The 17,175-nt window shown below is 31.5% G+C and overlaps 1 long non-coding RNA gene across 1 annotated transcript; it reads right to left on the reverse strand.

Annotated features, from left to right (window-relative positions):
* Nucleotides 1-13,595: 13,595 nt before the first annotated feature.
* On the reverse strand, nt 13,596-14,588 carry LOC141668598 (uncharacterized). The gene is made up of 3 exons (XR_012553099.1): nt 14,067-14,588; nt 13,829-13,980; nt 13,596-13,741 (listed from the first exon to the last, which is right to left on the reverse strand). It is a non-coding gene; the product is annotated as an uncharacterized LOC141668598 (long non-coding RNA).
* Nucleotides 14,589-17,175: the final 2,587 nt, after the last annotated feature.

Consider the following 17,175-nt stretch of genomic DNA (forward strand, 5'->3'; position numbering starts at 1 on the left):
TACTAGATATTGTAAAATATCACATATTCTATAGTTTATAGTTAAATAGATAGTAGTGGTTTTATACTAACGAAAAAAAATTTGATTTATTTTTTGCAAATTGATCGTATTACAAATTTTCTATAGTAAGACCTCAACAAGATACATGACGCTCAGCAACGAGATAAAATAGTTCATATTATGGTCCCTTTAATGTTTTTGCTTGCAAGCTTGTAAATAGACTCCTACGAATGATGTTCATGCATCTTAGTCTCCTCAAATTGGCTCTAGGTATATGTCTATGTATTGTTTCGAAGATTGGTGGTCGCTTGATACTTCGATATTCAAATCCACCAACCTTAATACTTTTTTTAAAGAGAAAATTGCACTTTGCACTCTCAAACAAAGTTGAAAAAGTAATTTTGTACCAGAACTTTCGGAAATACAACTTGCACCCCTCAACTTTAACTTACTAATTCAGTATACACCCTTTTGCAGATTATAATTAAAAAATAAAGGGTAAAAAGGGAACTTTATTTTAAAATTTTAAATAAATTTTAGTTAGAATTTCAAAAATAAGTTAAAATATTTATAAAAATGATTTCTTGTATATTAAATATTAATATTGATCAGAATATTTTCATTAAATGCACTTTAAAATCATAACGATGTCAAAGACTTTAAAATGAAATAATTACATTAAATTAAATATATATAAAAAAAATTATTTTGAATTTAATTTTGGTAGAATTATATAATTTTTGGCATTAATAATATTACTAAAATTCAAAACTCAACAATATAATATTATTCAAAAAATTTAAAGATATTATTTTATAGCTATAATAATAAATTCAATTTTTAATATAATTTAAAAAATAAAAAAAATAGTTTAGTTAATATTTTACTGGAATTCCCATTCTACCCCTTAATTTTTTAATAATAACCGTCGAAGGGGTGCTTTCTGAATTGGCAGGGTGAAGTTGAGGGGTGCAAACTGAGTTTCCAATACTATTGATATACATTTGTTTTTGAAACAAAATAAGAGGGTGCAAAGTGCAATTTTCTCTTTTTTAAATTACTTTCTTAAATGAGTGACTCATTCCCTCAAACCAGTCATTTTTATGCTTTCAACCATTCTAATTAATCATTTTTAGTGTAATGTTGTTGAATGTATTGGTAGACAAGTAGACAATATCGTATTCAATGATTCTCCTTCAATCTAATCCCCATTCTCAGCAAGTTGCACATATTACGTCTTCCTGGGTGTCACACATTTGCTTGCCCTCAAACAATCACTCCTTGATGCGGTGTGCTGGTTTTTGGGCGGAAATTGGCCTCCCGTGCTTTATTCAGCGATTGGCGCAAAAGCGAGTCTTCAGGGATAGATGTTGTGACTTTGGTGGTTGTAAAGACCTTCTTGCCTTGTCACACGTAATCGCGTCATCTAAGGAACTCGAGGACCCTTAGGCGCTACACAATTTGTTTACCCTAACTATGATCCCAGGTCAGGTAGGACTACACATTAAGTTTGAGTATATCAATAAGCGGAGAAAAAGAAATATACAAGGATTTTCCCAGTAACAGAGAGCGAACCGGGAATAGCTCAGCTTGAAAATTTGGTGGCTCTGCCATCTGAACTGTAGTCTGGAGAAGTGCGTTCAGTGATGGACCGGGACCAAGTCCCCTGGATGGGTTTACCAGAGAGGGTGAGAGCTCCGTTGTGCCCGGACATTGTTGCACCACGAGGCGCTGTCTATTTATTTTAGGGCTTCAACTTCATTTTTATTAAGGCATTCCAAGCGTGACTACTTGTCATCATCAAAGGTCACATCAGTACTTTCCCCAATTTTCTTATTCTCTAACACTTAAACTCTGTAGGCAGTTCTTTCCAACAAATATTTCAGAAAAATAGCTTTAAATACTTTAGAGTCAAATTTTCCAACATGTTTAGAGTTGATTTTAAACACAAAGCATGTGTTTTCAAACACATGCAGATGATTTATAGTAGGTTTTCTTTTTGACAAAATTAAGTAGGGTGACTTGTCATGGTTTTTGTTGATTCAATATATGTTTTGAGTGTAACATATAGTGTTAACAGCTTCTTCCCAAAACCTTATTGGTAAATTAACATCTTGCATCATTGTTCTTGTAGCCTCAGCTAGAGTTCTATTCTTCCTTTCAACCACACCAATTTTTCGAGGTGTTCTTGCAGCTGAGAACTCTTGAACAATGCCCTTGTCTTTGCAGAATTCACTTAAAAGTTGCATTCCTGAATTTTGTGTCATTATCACTACTCAAATTTTGTATAATCTTGTTTCATACTTAAACCTCGTAAGATCTTGGTCAAGGGGTTGTTGTATATTGTATATTTATGTTTTATTATTGTTTATGACATCAAACTCTAGACCCCGGAGTTACGAAATGAAATACAAACTTAGAGGGTGAATAGTTGTTGTAACTAACTAATAATGAATTTTAAGTGTTACCAAATAATTATTAAATTGTAGAGACAACTTGGTGATAATATATATAATAGTAAATAAGTATTTAGCTAGATTCGAACTCCGTCCCTCCCTCTACGTTTTACATTGGGGAATAGGGCTCTGTACATATTTTAAACTTCTATAAAGTATATCTCTCTAATTATTTTTCTTTTGAATAAAAAAGTTATGATTAAATTTTATTCCAATTTTTTTTTAAAAAAAATTATGGAAATCTACCTTATACCAGCCTTAAAATACGTGCTAAGCCTGAAAATAAAACTGTAAAGAAAGGAGTGGGAAAGCGGGAGCATTATTAATGACTTAAATGATAACAATTAATATCTTTCCTTATCCATAGAAACTTGACAATAACCATGTTCTCTCATCAAAATGCCCTCTAAAAACTCCATTACCTTGAGTAGAATATTCACTGGCAAACTAGTTCCATGAATCTTGTTATCCAACCTCACTAAATAGTACTAGCTACTATCATCAAAATCATAATCCTAATGATATTATTAAATGTAATATTTAATATTTCTTAAATGGAAGTTTAGGTGTTTGTTGTTTGGTGTCATGGACGTAGCATTTCACATGTTATGTTTAGTTTTGGCACATAACATTTCACATAGGATTGTACGCGTTATAATCCTAAAAAAATTATAAAATAGTTTTAAGTTGACATTTAAAAATATTATTATTATTATTATTACTATAATTTATATTATTTTTATTTTTATTATTAATATTTTATATAACCTATTGTCAAATGAAAAGTGCATGCCTTAATAATTTATTGCTAAGTTACAAAATATAACTTCGTAAAAGACTTATATGCATAAAAAATTTGTATTACATAAAAAATCTACTTTTTACACTACAAGAAAAGCGCACATTTCTGCCAACTCATTTTCAACTACTAAAAATTGGTCAAAAATGGAATATTATAATCGACCGAGAAATTCGGTCACAAATAAATTTATAACCGAGCACTGTTCGACCACCGACGGTCGATTATGATCGAATGGGACAGACGCTGTTAAACCAACCACTCTAGTTACATCACCTAATTTTTAATAAGTGTCACATTCTTATTGGTTGAGTCAGATCATTTCCTACTGTGTAGAAGAATATTTCCAACTGTAGTCGGTTGAACAGGAGCCTGCTACTTTTTAGATTAGTTAAAATATTTTACTTTCCTATTTTCCTCAATGATAACAAATAGTTGGGGATAATAAAGGGAAGAGAAATATTATAAGGTATGGGTGAAGGTGTTATTTTTTCTATTTATAACCATTATTTTTTATATACGTATTAAGTCATTTATTGCATATCTTGTAGGCTGGTGAAGTTGAAGGTAAAGTGGAAAATTGATATCTTTAAGGTATATGTGTATATTATAACTTTCTTGAATTTAGATTATATATGCATACATATATATTTGTTTTTGATTGAATGTATATACATATACTTATATATATACAAATATATATATATATATATATATCTAAACACACGCACATACATATCGTAGTTGGATGAATCGTCGCTTAGAAAGTAACCGCATTACACTTACTGTGGAGTATAAATTGGGTGTTGAGTAATTTCTAAAGTTTCCAACATAATGAGAGGTTGGTTGAATGTTTGTTAAAATGTCCTTGCAATGATAGTAGAAATGGAAGTTGGGAGGTTATTGATAATGTTAGATATCATTTAATAGCTAATGATATTTATATCGGTTATAGAGTTTGGACATATTATGGTGAGTAACTATTAAAATGATAAAATAGAATATCATGTTGTGTCCAAAGAGTGGTTGAACAACCGGTAGACATGGATGTGATGTTAACAGATGCAGGGGCTCAAAATTTTAGTGGTACCCTTGATTGTAATGGTAATACTAGTAATGATAATAATAGTGGAGTAGAAGAGTATCCCAATGTGAATGCTTACGAATTCTATAACGAAGTTAATAATTTTGGAACACCCATTTATCGGAGAAACTCTAAATATACAAAACTATCCTTCTCTACGACGTTCTTATATTTTAAACGTCCATCAGGTTGTAGTGACAAGTCATTCAATTTATTACTTGAGATTATTTGAGATGTTTTTCCTTCAAAATATGCATTCCCAAGTAATTACTATAAGGTGAAGAAGATGATGAAGGAATTTAAGTTGTCATATCATAAAACCGATGCATGTGAAAATAATTGATATAATGGAACACTTGGTTTTTAACTTGGCCAAGGAATCTCGACTGGAGGCACCCGTTCACTATCGATGGATGTATCCTTTCGAATGAGGAACACTTTTTTGCAGAATATTATGTCTTTTGATACATGTCAAAGGTTCAACCGTATATTAGGTATATTTTTTTTATGAAAAAATTTGAAATTCTTCTATTTTTAAGTATTCATTTAAATATTCTTTCTTTTTGCGTAGGAAATACGCAACTTATACACGTGCAATATCCGAACAATTAGAATCACTTCTCAAGACTCACTTCAAAACTCAATTCAAAAAAAAAGTAATCAATTTAACCATGCATATAAATTTATTACTAATATTGATATATATGTTTGTCTTAATCTATTTTTTTAAGTATATTTAGATTGAAAATGATGTTGAGACATATCCACGATCCAAAGATCTACTTCATGAACCGACTCACTTGGTATTCATATTTGAAGATTATAAAGTTAATCGATACAAATTTTATTGTAAAAAGAATTTTGGTGTTCTCATCAAAGGTACATCTCATGCAAATATTCTTGAAAATTATTATTGTCAATTAGAAGAAATTGTGGGACTTATTTATAGAGGAGGAAACCATGTATATTTGTTTTAATGTTGTTGGTTTAATTCAGCGGGAAATGGGATACTTGTTGACAAAAATCGAGTTGTTACCGTTGACATGAGGTCAAGATTCAGGTCAAACGAGGTATTTGTTTTAGTAGTCAAGCGAGTCAAGTATACTATGCACCCAATGTTTTCAACCCCCGTGGTAATTTCTATACAATTCTTTCAATTAAAAAACTAATCTTGATGTATCAATTACACTTTCCACAAGAAATCCCGACCAAGAAGATATTTCAAATGCATAAACATCATTTTCATTGTTCGTTGACTTTGCACAATATGAGCTAATTCCAAAAATTTCAGATGAAGATCATATTAATGATCATGATGAAGATGATAATGATGATAACGCAGTTGAGAAAGCTGATGATGATGATAATAATCAAGAATTTAATGCGGAAGACAAAGAAGTTGAAGAAAGAGAAGAAGAGAAGGAAGAAGAAGAGGAGGAAGAGAATAACGAAGGTTCTCCAAATATTGTCTAATAACTATGAAGAAAAAGATTTTACTTTTAATCGCAGAATGATTGTTATTAGTTTATTGAGATTGTTGTTAGTTTTTGTAGAGATTTTAAGATTTTTTATGAGATTATAGTGTGATTGTTATAAGCTTGCTGGATGATAATATGAGATTACTGAATTTTATGAAATTGGGGTATGATTGTTACGAGATTACAATAAAATCGATGTGATGGTAATGTGTATAAAACAACCTTCAATTACAAAAATCCGACCAAAATTATCTTTTCCGACCACTTTTCCATTCAAATCCAGAAAATCGATAAAATGCATATCAATATGGTCGCAAATAAGTTGTTCGAACCACAATTTTGTAACCCCAAACTCGAGGTTCAACAATAAAACCGAATGCTTGGATCGTAACAATCATACGTATTTTAAAATTGGGAACATCATTAAAATTGGGAACATCATTAAAATATATAGTTCTTGACATCCGTATGCTTGGATCGTCGAGACACATTTTGAAAAAAATAGAAACACAATTCCGGAATGAAAAACTAGTTAGAGGTACTAGTCAAATGAATAGTTAACTCCTAAAATCTCAAACCGAGTCTATTTATGTTTTAAGAAAACTTGGGAACGTCATTAAAATGTATAGTTCTCGACATCCGTAAGGTTGGATGTTGAGAAATATTTTTTTAAAACATCAATCTGGAATGAATTAAACACTAGTTAGATTTACTAGTCAAATGAACAGTTTACTCCTAAAATCTCAAACCTAATCAATTTTTTTTATGAAAACTTGGAAACATCATTAAAATATACTCCCTTCATCCCTCCAGGTCCTTTACAACGGGGGATGGGATATCGACACGTATTTTAAGGCTTATGTAACATATATTTTCCTAAATAATAGTAAAAAAACATCTTTAGAATTAAAATATAATATTTAAATTTTTATACAAAAAAAAAAATTAATAAAATAAATTACAGAATTATATTTTATAGTAGCCTTAAAATATGTGACAAGTATGAGTAAAAAGTATGTAAAATATGAGTATAGTTCTTCACCTTTGTACCATTGGATCATCCAGAAATGTTTTTGACAAAATTGAGACACTAATCCCCAATGAAACACTAGTTAGAGGTACTAGTCAAATGAATTGTTGACTAGTAAAATCTCAAACCCAATAATTTTTTTTAAGAAAACTTGGTACCTAATAAGTTTATTATACATGTTTAAGAAGCATCATATTTAACTATGCAAATAAGTCACCTTCTAGACTTTATACAAACAAAATGCTTACCAAATTGGAGAATGTTCCAAATTAGTTGATGCGTGCATCATAAACTAGTTCATGGTTAATTTTATCTATTCACCTTCTAAATAAAAGTCTTGTTCTTACCTCATATTCGATACTTACCTAGTATCTATGAATAATGATAGATATCATATATATCTGGGGACTGTCTCTTCTTTTTATGCTCCACTGCACATATATAACATATACCATTTTTTATATACTGATGCCATTTAATCAGTTTTCATATATATATATTTGTGTGCTCCTTGATGACTAAATGGCACCAAGAAAAGAAAATATGATGGCTGAGGTGATTGCATCCAAAGAGAGTATGAATGGGAGGGATGAAAGTTCAAGTAGAACTAGGTTGTGCCCATCAATTCCAACGAATGGAAGGGATAGCCATTCAACTCCATCACGTAGTCCACCCATTTCACCAGTCCACCTCCTGGTCCGTGCAATCCAAATATGCATAGTATGACTACGGTGGAGGACCGTGCTTTGATTGGATGCAAGCCCACAACAAACTCAATGGGGAATTTTAGTGAGAAGAGGCCAAGGAAACCAATACGTATTGAAATTTACTTCCTAACTTAATTGCATCATAATTTTAAATATTTTTTTAAAAAATAATTATTTTTCATGGATTTCGTCAGAGTACTTGTTACTACAATATATGAATTGCCATATATTTGATGACACTCCCAAAAGAACTTTTCTAGCAATAATAAGTGATCACTGGTCAGTAGGTTTGTACACTTAAACTCGTATTACCGAAAGACACACTCCTTGGTTGATGGAGCGTGTTATAACTGAGTTCAAGGTATTTCTTCTTTGTGCATTAAATAATTTGCTTTAGCCTTCACGTGTGTTTAATTTTGAGTAATGCAACTGCTTGTATATTTATATTTTTTACATTACTTACTCTAATATTTAAGCATTTTTTATTTTTTCGTGTATCCAAACAGAAATGGTACATTTCGAAAATATTTGGATTCAAATATCAAACTTTCATCGGATAACACATATTTGGACGGTGTAGAAGATTTTTTCAAATTTTCTCATGGAAATGGGATGATATCCATTAATATATTAGGTCTGTATAACAAATTTAAAAATGGAACATGGATGACTGATGAAATTATTGAACTTCAGTTGTATCAAAATGGAACTTTAAAAAATTATGAAGTATTGGATAAACATGGTAAAAAGAGAGAAGCTCCTACAAAGAAAAAATATAAGCGTATTCTGGAAGAGATTAAGGTTGAAGAGCCTTTTGATTTAAATGCATTGCTACATTATGTTAATAGTGGAAATATTAATATCGATGATGAACAAGCTATGAATAGTAGTAACGTAGAAGAACCTCTAAACACGAACGCTTCTCAATTTTATACGGATGTGAAAGATTCGGGAGCTCCAATATATCTGGGTAACACAACTTTTACTAGAATGTCATCCAGTTCTAGGTAGTTATATATTAAGACTTCCGCATAATTGTCTGAAAAAGCTATTGATTTATTACTTGATTTGCTTGGTGAAGTTCTTCCGAATGACCATACTCTACCAAATTCTTACTACCTTATGGAGACAATGATGAAAAAGTTAACTTTGGGATATGAAGAAATTAATGCTTGTGAAAATGATGTACGTTGTACTACAAAGATGATGTGAACAAGATTGTTTGTGACATTTGTGGTAGTGATCGTTATGAAGGTAAAAGAAAAAAATGGAAAGGGTACATCGAAAAAGGTCTTAAGATATTTTTCACTTATCCCCCGTCTACAAATATTTTATACATCCGAGCATATGGCTAAACACATGGTAAAAAAAGGGTAACTAAGATAGGGGAACTTAGTCACGCCGGATGGGCACGAGTGGCGGAAATAATTTGATCATCGTCATCCAAAATTTGCAAAAGAGAGTCGGAATATCATTCTTGGCCTTGGGACCGATGGAGTTTTTCCGTTTATCCCTTCGAGAAAAAGTTATACACGGTGTGGCCTCTGAAAGTTGTCGTCTACAATCTTCCTCCTTTTATGGCAATGAAAAAACCATTAACATTTATAACTTTTTTTTATCTTTAGTAAAAATATTTTGTCAAAATTTTGAATATGTGTTTTACACCCCTTATAAATGAATTAAAGTTATTGTGGGGTATAGGAATAGAAAATTTTGATCAATCATTAAAAAAACCATGAGGCCGGAGATTGTATTGACAATTACCGATTTCCCCGGGTCGGGGATGGTTAGTGGATGGGAAACACATCGAAAACTCTCATGTCCAGTTTCTGTTGGAAACATTCAAGATGTTTAATTGATAAAATATAGAAAATACAGTGTTTATGGTACAAATCGGTGTTTCTTACCCGATGATGATCCTTTTTGTATTTCCAAGTGCTCAGTTTCTAAGTAAAGGAAGAAGGGTGTCTTTTGGTAGGTCAAGTGGTGAGTGTTTATAGACTTTTTGTGAAAATTTACAATTTCCACCACTAGAAAGAATAAATAAAGAGAAGAAAAGTCACAGTTTTGGAGTTGCTCATAATTGGACGCATTATTCAATATTTTTTTTATCTACCATATTGTTCATCACTTTGTTTGCAACGTTGTATGAATGCGATGCACACGGAATATAATCTATTTGATTATATTTTCTACACTATTGTCAACAACATTAAGAAGTAAAAGGATCACACCAAGGGAAAGGGCGATTACATGTTGGATATTTTGCCCGAATTGTGGATCCCGGATGGTCAAAAGAAAAAGCCAAAAATGTCTTTCACACTCACAACAAAAGAACAAAAACTCGTGTGTGCTTGGTCCCGTTCATTGTCACTTCCGGATGGTTATTCATCAAATATAGGCCGTTGTTGCAAATATAATTGTAAGTATTCGGGGTTCAAATCTTATGATTGTCATATTTTCATGCAAAAGTTATCACTGCATATAATTCATAAGCTTTTTCCATCATACATTGTTGATGCACTTTCTTCCCTATCAAATTTCTTTCATGACATTTGTTATTTTACATTAATCTGTGATTATTTAAACATTTTAGAAAAGTCTACATTCCGAGTGATGCTTGTGTTCAAGACATTTTTTCCACCAATGTTTTTTGATTAAATAGAGCACATGGTACTACATTTCACCGAAGAATGTAGGTTATGGGGACCTGTTAATTATCGTTTGATGTATTTTGTTGAGCGAACGATGGGATATATGAAACATAGAGTTCGTAATAAGACGAGGGATGAAGGTTCGATTGTGGAACATTATGTAGAATAGGAGATGTTGAATTTTTGTTCAGTTTACTTTGATTTTAAATCCACCATGGTATATAAACAAATCTTTCCATAACGAAGTTGTGTGTGGGTGACATGAAGATCATAAATTAGAAGTGTCCACATATCCTATTGAACCGCGATGAACCCGGTCTGGAATTATTTGATGGATGATGAATAATATCTTGTGGAACAATATATGTTATTCAACTCACTAGACGTTCAACCTTACATAGAAGTGGATGAAACTCATGTCAAAGGAAACCAACCAAACACAACTCCGGAAGAATAAGAGATATTGTTAAAAACTAAATTCAAAATATGCTTTCGAGAAAATGTTTAGAATGATGATGTGAACGGTTCATGTTTTAGAACCATAATTTTGGGACCAGCAAATACGGTATTATTTTGTCAAACTTGCACGTTGAATGCCTACAAATTTCAGACCAAATCTACTTCAAGTATTAGTTCAGGAGTTATGGTCAAATGTGGGTCATATGATAATATTAGTAACAATTATTATGGCCAATGCAAGAAATCATCAAACTTGTTTACCAAAATAATCTAACCCTTCTGTCTCTGTGCAACCATGAGCAACTAATTCTTCTTTATAACGATCCATAGTGCCATATCAGGTTTAACTTTTACTATGTATAGCTATTTGCAACTGTCAACCTTTTTACCAACAAGTAATTCAAAAATTACACCAATGGCTTCATACAAAACAAGATGTTTACAAGCACCACATATGATGTAGGTTCATAATATGATATAGGTTCAGATTAATACAATAACTTACTTTAATTTAACTAGGTAATTAAAATTAGAAATCTTTTTGGTATTTTTGTGACAACCAAATTGTACACAAATTTGAATACCAAAATAATTTTTTTTATAAAATGTCCTACAATACTTAAATTTATACCTTCCATGATATATTTAGGTTTAAGTTTGCACAAAAGGAAACAATTTATGAAAAAAGTGGGAGGGGTTTATATTGTGTATTAAAAGTGAATCAAGATTATTATAACATATTAGGTAAAGAAGAGAACAATATATAGTAATTAGATGCATACTACTACATGCAAGTCTTCTCGGATTTTCACGAATCTTCCATGTTCTAAGCATACTTTACCATACTTACCCAAGAAGTAGACAAGAAAGTCACCATTATGTAGGGTCTACTGAACTGAAATTTTAAGTTCATAACGAACCATGTGTGTATTTTGAGTACGCATCAAGTTCATCACTTTCTTAACTAAGGAATATTAGAATGTGTAACTAACTTTCCTTCCACAAAATAATTGGCTCCTTGTTTCTGTAATATACCCCGGAAAATGAAAAATATTTCAAGGGAATGTACTAAAATATTATATAATAAAAAATATGGTAATAAAAAATTATAATTAAATTTATATATAAGGCTAAATAAAAATTTATAGGGAAAAAAATATTTGTGAAAGGGCCTAATAACCTTATACACATTATAAAACAAAAACACCTTGTAACCCTCAAGAATATCCCTGAAAATAATATTTAATTAGGTGTATCAGTCTTTTACGTTGAAACCTCCTTTCAACAGTTGATAAGTTACACTTTTATACGTATGTACTAGCTTAAAGCCAAATTTAGTTCTATGTACCTAATAGTATATAGTTTTTCAGAATTTATTTTGAAGTTATAAATTTTATATATCTAAAATTTTAAATAATATTATTTAATAATATATATATATATGTGTGTGTATACACTACAAGAATCTGGCCAATAGACATCGGTTTCTGGCCGATGTCTATGTTGTTTCATAACCGATGTTGATGTCGGTGATGTCTATTCTAGACATCGGCCATACACCGATGTCTTTTACCCCATTAGACATCGGTTTTTTTCAGAAAAGATGATATCTATCCGGCCAATTAGACATCGAATTTAATACAAAAAAAAGTGATGTATGTGTTCCTCTTAGACATGCATATTTGATTCTTTTACATCGATTTTCCATAATAAAGTGATGTATATTCAATTTTTTATATCAGTTTCCTAAGTGCACCAAATTACTTTTTGCGCGAAAAAACCAAAAATGAATTTATTATTAACAACAAAAATCCAATATTCTCATTCTCACATGAGTGAGTACAACAAACATAAATAGCATAAGCCTATTCTATCGAACTCAAATTGTCAATATGTTGATCCGCAGTAGAGCTCGTTTCCTGAAGTCAATCAGAGTAACCTTGCTATCAGCTTTTTCTTATTTGTGTCATGTTGGTAGGGAATTCACTATTCCGGTAGAGCTGCAGTCTTACGTGATGTGGCTATCTCCTGCACAATTGATCAGACATTTAATAGAGGTGATTCGCTTGGTAGGTTTGGATTGAACTAGCTCAGAACTTATAGGAAGCAATAATCTAATCCCATATACAATTGCCTTACTATTTTGTCAAGGTTTGAGCTATATATGCAATTTACAGAAGGAAGTAGGATACTAAAACCATAGGCTATCACAAAAATAAACAGAACACATTCAGACCTAATATGATGCTAAAACCACATATCATCCCTTACTATTTTGTCAAGGTTTGAGCTATATATGCAATTTACAGAAGGAAGTAGGATACTAAAACCATAGGTTATCACAAAAATAAACAGAACACATTCAGACCTAATATGATGCTAAAACCACATATCATCCTAAAACTAAACAAATCAAACACAGTTTTAAGGTCCACACTCATGAGTAAACTATGTTGAGTATGTTTATTTGGTTTAGCACAGTATAGAGGTACTAGCCTTGCAATTCATGGTAAAGATAAACTAGCTAGCACCAACACATTTTATTGTCACCAACACAAGACCAAGATATGTAAACCTTTCTGAGATGCATTATACTCTACTCTATTCTGCTCTATATCAACACAAAATAGGCCTATAGCTCTATTCTAGCTATATAGTCTAAGATCCAACTTCTGAATCTTAAAGTCAGTAGTGAAGCCTTGACAGGTGAGATTTGATGCTGTGATGACGCTTCTAACAACACACAGTAGTAGCGGATCTAGCTAAATGTTATGACTCACGAGGTAGATACCATTCTAAGTAACCAACTCGAAACCTTTGGTATGAAGAGGACTATTCTCGATGTCAACAACACATGTAAACAGGATAAATAAAAATTGGTACAAAATTTGACGAAAGAGACAATAGAAAAAATCTACTGACTTAATCAGCTTGAGAAGACGGATGACTGAAGTTCCAGTTTCCACCAATCCCTGGTCAGAGAGAATCAAAAGCGCTAGAGATACATTCACAATTACCGACCAGGATCGTCGATACTCAATGGCGGTGCTAATAGTACTAATAACTTTTGGCATCTGTCAAGATAATTTAAGATGATTAGACCAAACATGTCAATATTATATTTAGATTTAAAGGAAAAAACTGACTAGTTGATAAGGTACCTTATCAGAGAGTAGATTTGGTGAAATCTGAAAAAAGACTGCCAAAAGCCCACAAGCATATTCTAACAATTCAAAGTGGTTGCTTTATTTTATATCATAGCATTGCAAGTTTCGGGATACGCTTTGGCTATGTTAATCAATGTATACAGAGCCTACACATAAGAACATCTGTTGTAACAATATATCATTTGGTTTAATAGTGAAGTAAAATATTTTAAGGACAGGAGGGGGAGGTTACCTGCGTCTGTACCGACAAATTTGGAGAAGAAATAAGGTTCACAAGATATGGAACTTATGTATCTTTAAACTCACTGCCAAATTTCGATGATACGGTATGTTCTAGCTAGAATAGAGCTATAGGGCTAGTGTAGAATAGAGCTGTGACAAAGTGAGATATACCCCCAATTCATAATTGATAAGGCCCAAAGGGTGAACTATATCATCACAAAATATTATACTCTCCGTTTCTGCATCCCAATCTCTACCAAGTACCTCATCATAAACTAATTATAAACCGTAAAATTTCAAATCTACAACTTTACTAAAAAATGCAAGCTCATAAACTCATACTAACTAAAAGGAGAAGGCAGAACCTGTAAATAATTAGCCATAGTTTCAACAGTAGCAGTCTTGTTAATTCCAACTTCATAACACCTCACAAATTTCTCCTTATAGAACATACAATAGTAATTCCCAAATTAAGCAATAAGTATCAAGCCTGATTATACGGTAAAACAAAGATTTCACTACAACAAAATAGAAGGACACAGTACCGTGCTCAGTCGCACTACAACATTTAAATACTAACAACTGTGAGCCTCATCTCCTTCGTTCCCACCATAGAAACCAGATCCTCAATCGAGTCAAACAAATATCCAACTAAAAGTAAGAAAAACATATTAAAGAAATTAGGGTTTTCAGTTTAAAAAATCCCCAATTTAAAACTTAATTGAACTAATAATCCAAGTTTACACATAAATTTTTTATCTTACCCACATACCGATTCAAACAAATTGAATTGAGTATCTACTCGAACGAATCGAATGAGTGAGAGTCGAGTTTCGACAAATCGAATAGAGTTGAACATGGCGGAGGGGAGTGGAACAAAAGTGAGTGCAGGTTGTAGTAAGTAGAGCAGAGGTGAGTGGTTGTGCAAGTGATTTATAGTAGTGAGAGATGAGAGGGAGAGATGAAGAGTTTCAGATGGGATGGAAGTGAGAGACGAGAGAGAGATTTATGATAGACGAGAGAGAGATGAGAGTTAATTTAGTTTCTATGAAGAAGAGTGGGAAAATAATTGGTATCAAAGAGGGAAAATTTTAACAATTTTGATTAAGGGGGAAATAAACTGAAGTGGGCGCGAGTTGAATTTTTTTAGTCAATTTTAAACATCGGTTATTAAATAATTGATGTCTTCAAACAACAAAGACATCAGATTAACGCGGGGTGATGTTATTATATATTTTAACATCAGTGGCGTTAGTAACTGATGTCTAATGTGTGATGTCTATTTAACTTTTTCTTGTAGTGATATATAAGCTAGAGTTAAGTTTTATGCGGACAACCTTTTTGTTGGAGACCTTGACGACTACTTATGTTCTACAAGTAAAATCTTGCATAAAAATATTGTAAAGATCATTATTTTATTCAAAACCTTCAATATCATATATGTACTGCATGTAGAACATTACAAAATATTTTACTCTACGAAACATATTTAGTTTGCAGAACATTTCTTCAGCTTGTAAAGCATACACATAATTTTTAAATGAATTCAAAATATTCTTAGAACATACTTCACAAGATAATAATTTTTAAAGTATTTTGATTGCAGAACATAGGTGGTCTCCGAGGTCTCCCATGAAATAGCGGTCTTCATAGAATTTTGCTCATTTAAGATATATGTTAGTGTTAATTTTAAATAAGTGTTATTTTAAATTTAAAATAACAATATTATAATTGAAATATAAATACCTTTAACATGAATGATTAATATTTTTATGTATTTTTGTTCGACGATATTATACTAATAATGGACTAACTAGTTATCCCTATTTTCGTATTAAGAAAATAATATATACATTACAGGAATGAAAAAAAGACAAAAGACAAATAAACCAACCAAACATACCATCAAATTTTAAATACTTCGTTTAAGGATGTAAATGAGTCGATACCCTCACGAACACATTGGTGTTTAATTCAAAAAAAGTTTGGCTCGAGTTTGGTTCAACTTTTAAACGAGTTGAACATGAACACAACTTTAAGGTCCAGTTTTTGATGGGATGAACTCTAGCACAATATAGTTTGGCTCGAAAGTTCACGAACAAGTTCGATTACAATGTTCATGAACAAGTTCTTAAATATAGTTCTTTAATTGGTTCGTGAGTATTATGCATGAACATAATCATTAATAAAAGTCGTGAATATGTATATGGATTAATACTTATACATGCTCGTAATTATTATAGGAACACGTTTATGACAAAATATTTAGTGAATAATTATTTATATATTTCTCTATTGATAAATTTGGCAATTTATTTTAATCCAATTATCTTTTATTAAATTTATAAATATATGCATGACTTATATGACTATTTTATGTGACTATTTTACTTAAAATTTATTCATGTATTCAGTTAGTAATGTAATTTATTCAAAATTAAGACTCTTAGTTATTTAAATTTATATATTTAGTTTGTACCGTTACTAAAACTTCAAGTTGATAATTATTTATTATTTTAAAAAAAACAAGTGAAACACAATCAAAAATTTAGGAATTGTGTTTTATCAAAAAAATATTGGTAATATGGGTCGAAAATGAACCTTAAAGACATAAAAATAAATCACATTAATTAGACTTGGAATTCATATCCAAACCCCAATACAGACCAGGTTAGTGAAGGCATGTCACGGACAGAAAATAGCCCAAGTCCTCAATATCCACAAATAAAGGATGTTCGTGTATAAGGCCTAATACGTCAACATGGACACTAACTCTTACATTGAAGGATCTAGAATCCATTACCTTATTGGAGTCCTAATTTTCTTCTAAGGTTGAGACTTTCCCACCAAGTCTCCCACCACTAATCTAACCGTAAATTCATGCACTATATAAAGGGCTCTACCCATCAATCTAAAGTTACGTTTTTCCGTGATTCTCTACAACAAAGATATACGTAGGCTTTTTGCGAGGACGGGCAGTCCTGAACGCGAGAGCACCCATTAATGCTCGAAAACACAAACCATAGCATTAAATATTAACGAATTCCTAATTTTTATTCCACGATAATTTGAATTGTGAGAACAAGTTCGTAAACTAATATGTTGGTGATCAAGACTTT

Source organism: Apium graveolens, chromosome 6 (genome assembly GCF_009905375.1).
Source record: "Apium graveolens cultivar Ventura chromosome 6, ASM990537v1, whole genome shotgun sequence".
Classification (NCBI taxonomy): domain Eukaryota; kingdom Viridiplantae; phylum Streptophyta; class Magnoliopsida; order Apiales; family Apiaceae; genus Apium; species Apium graveolens.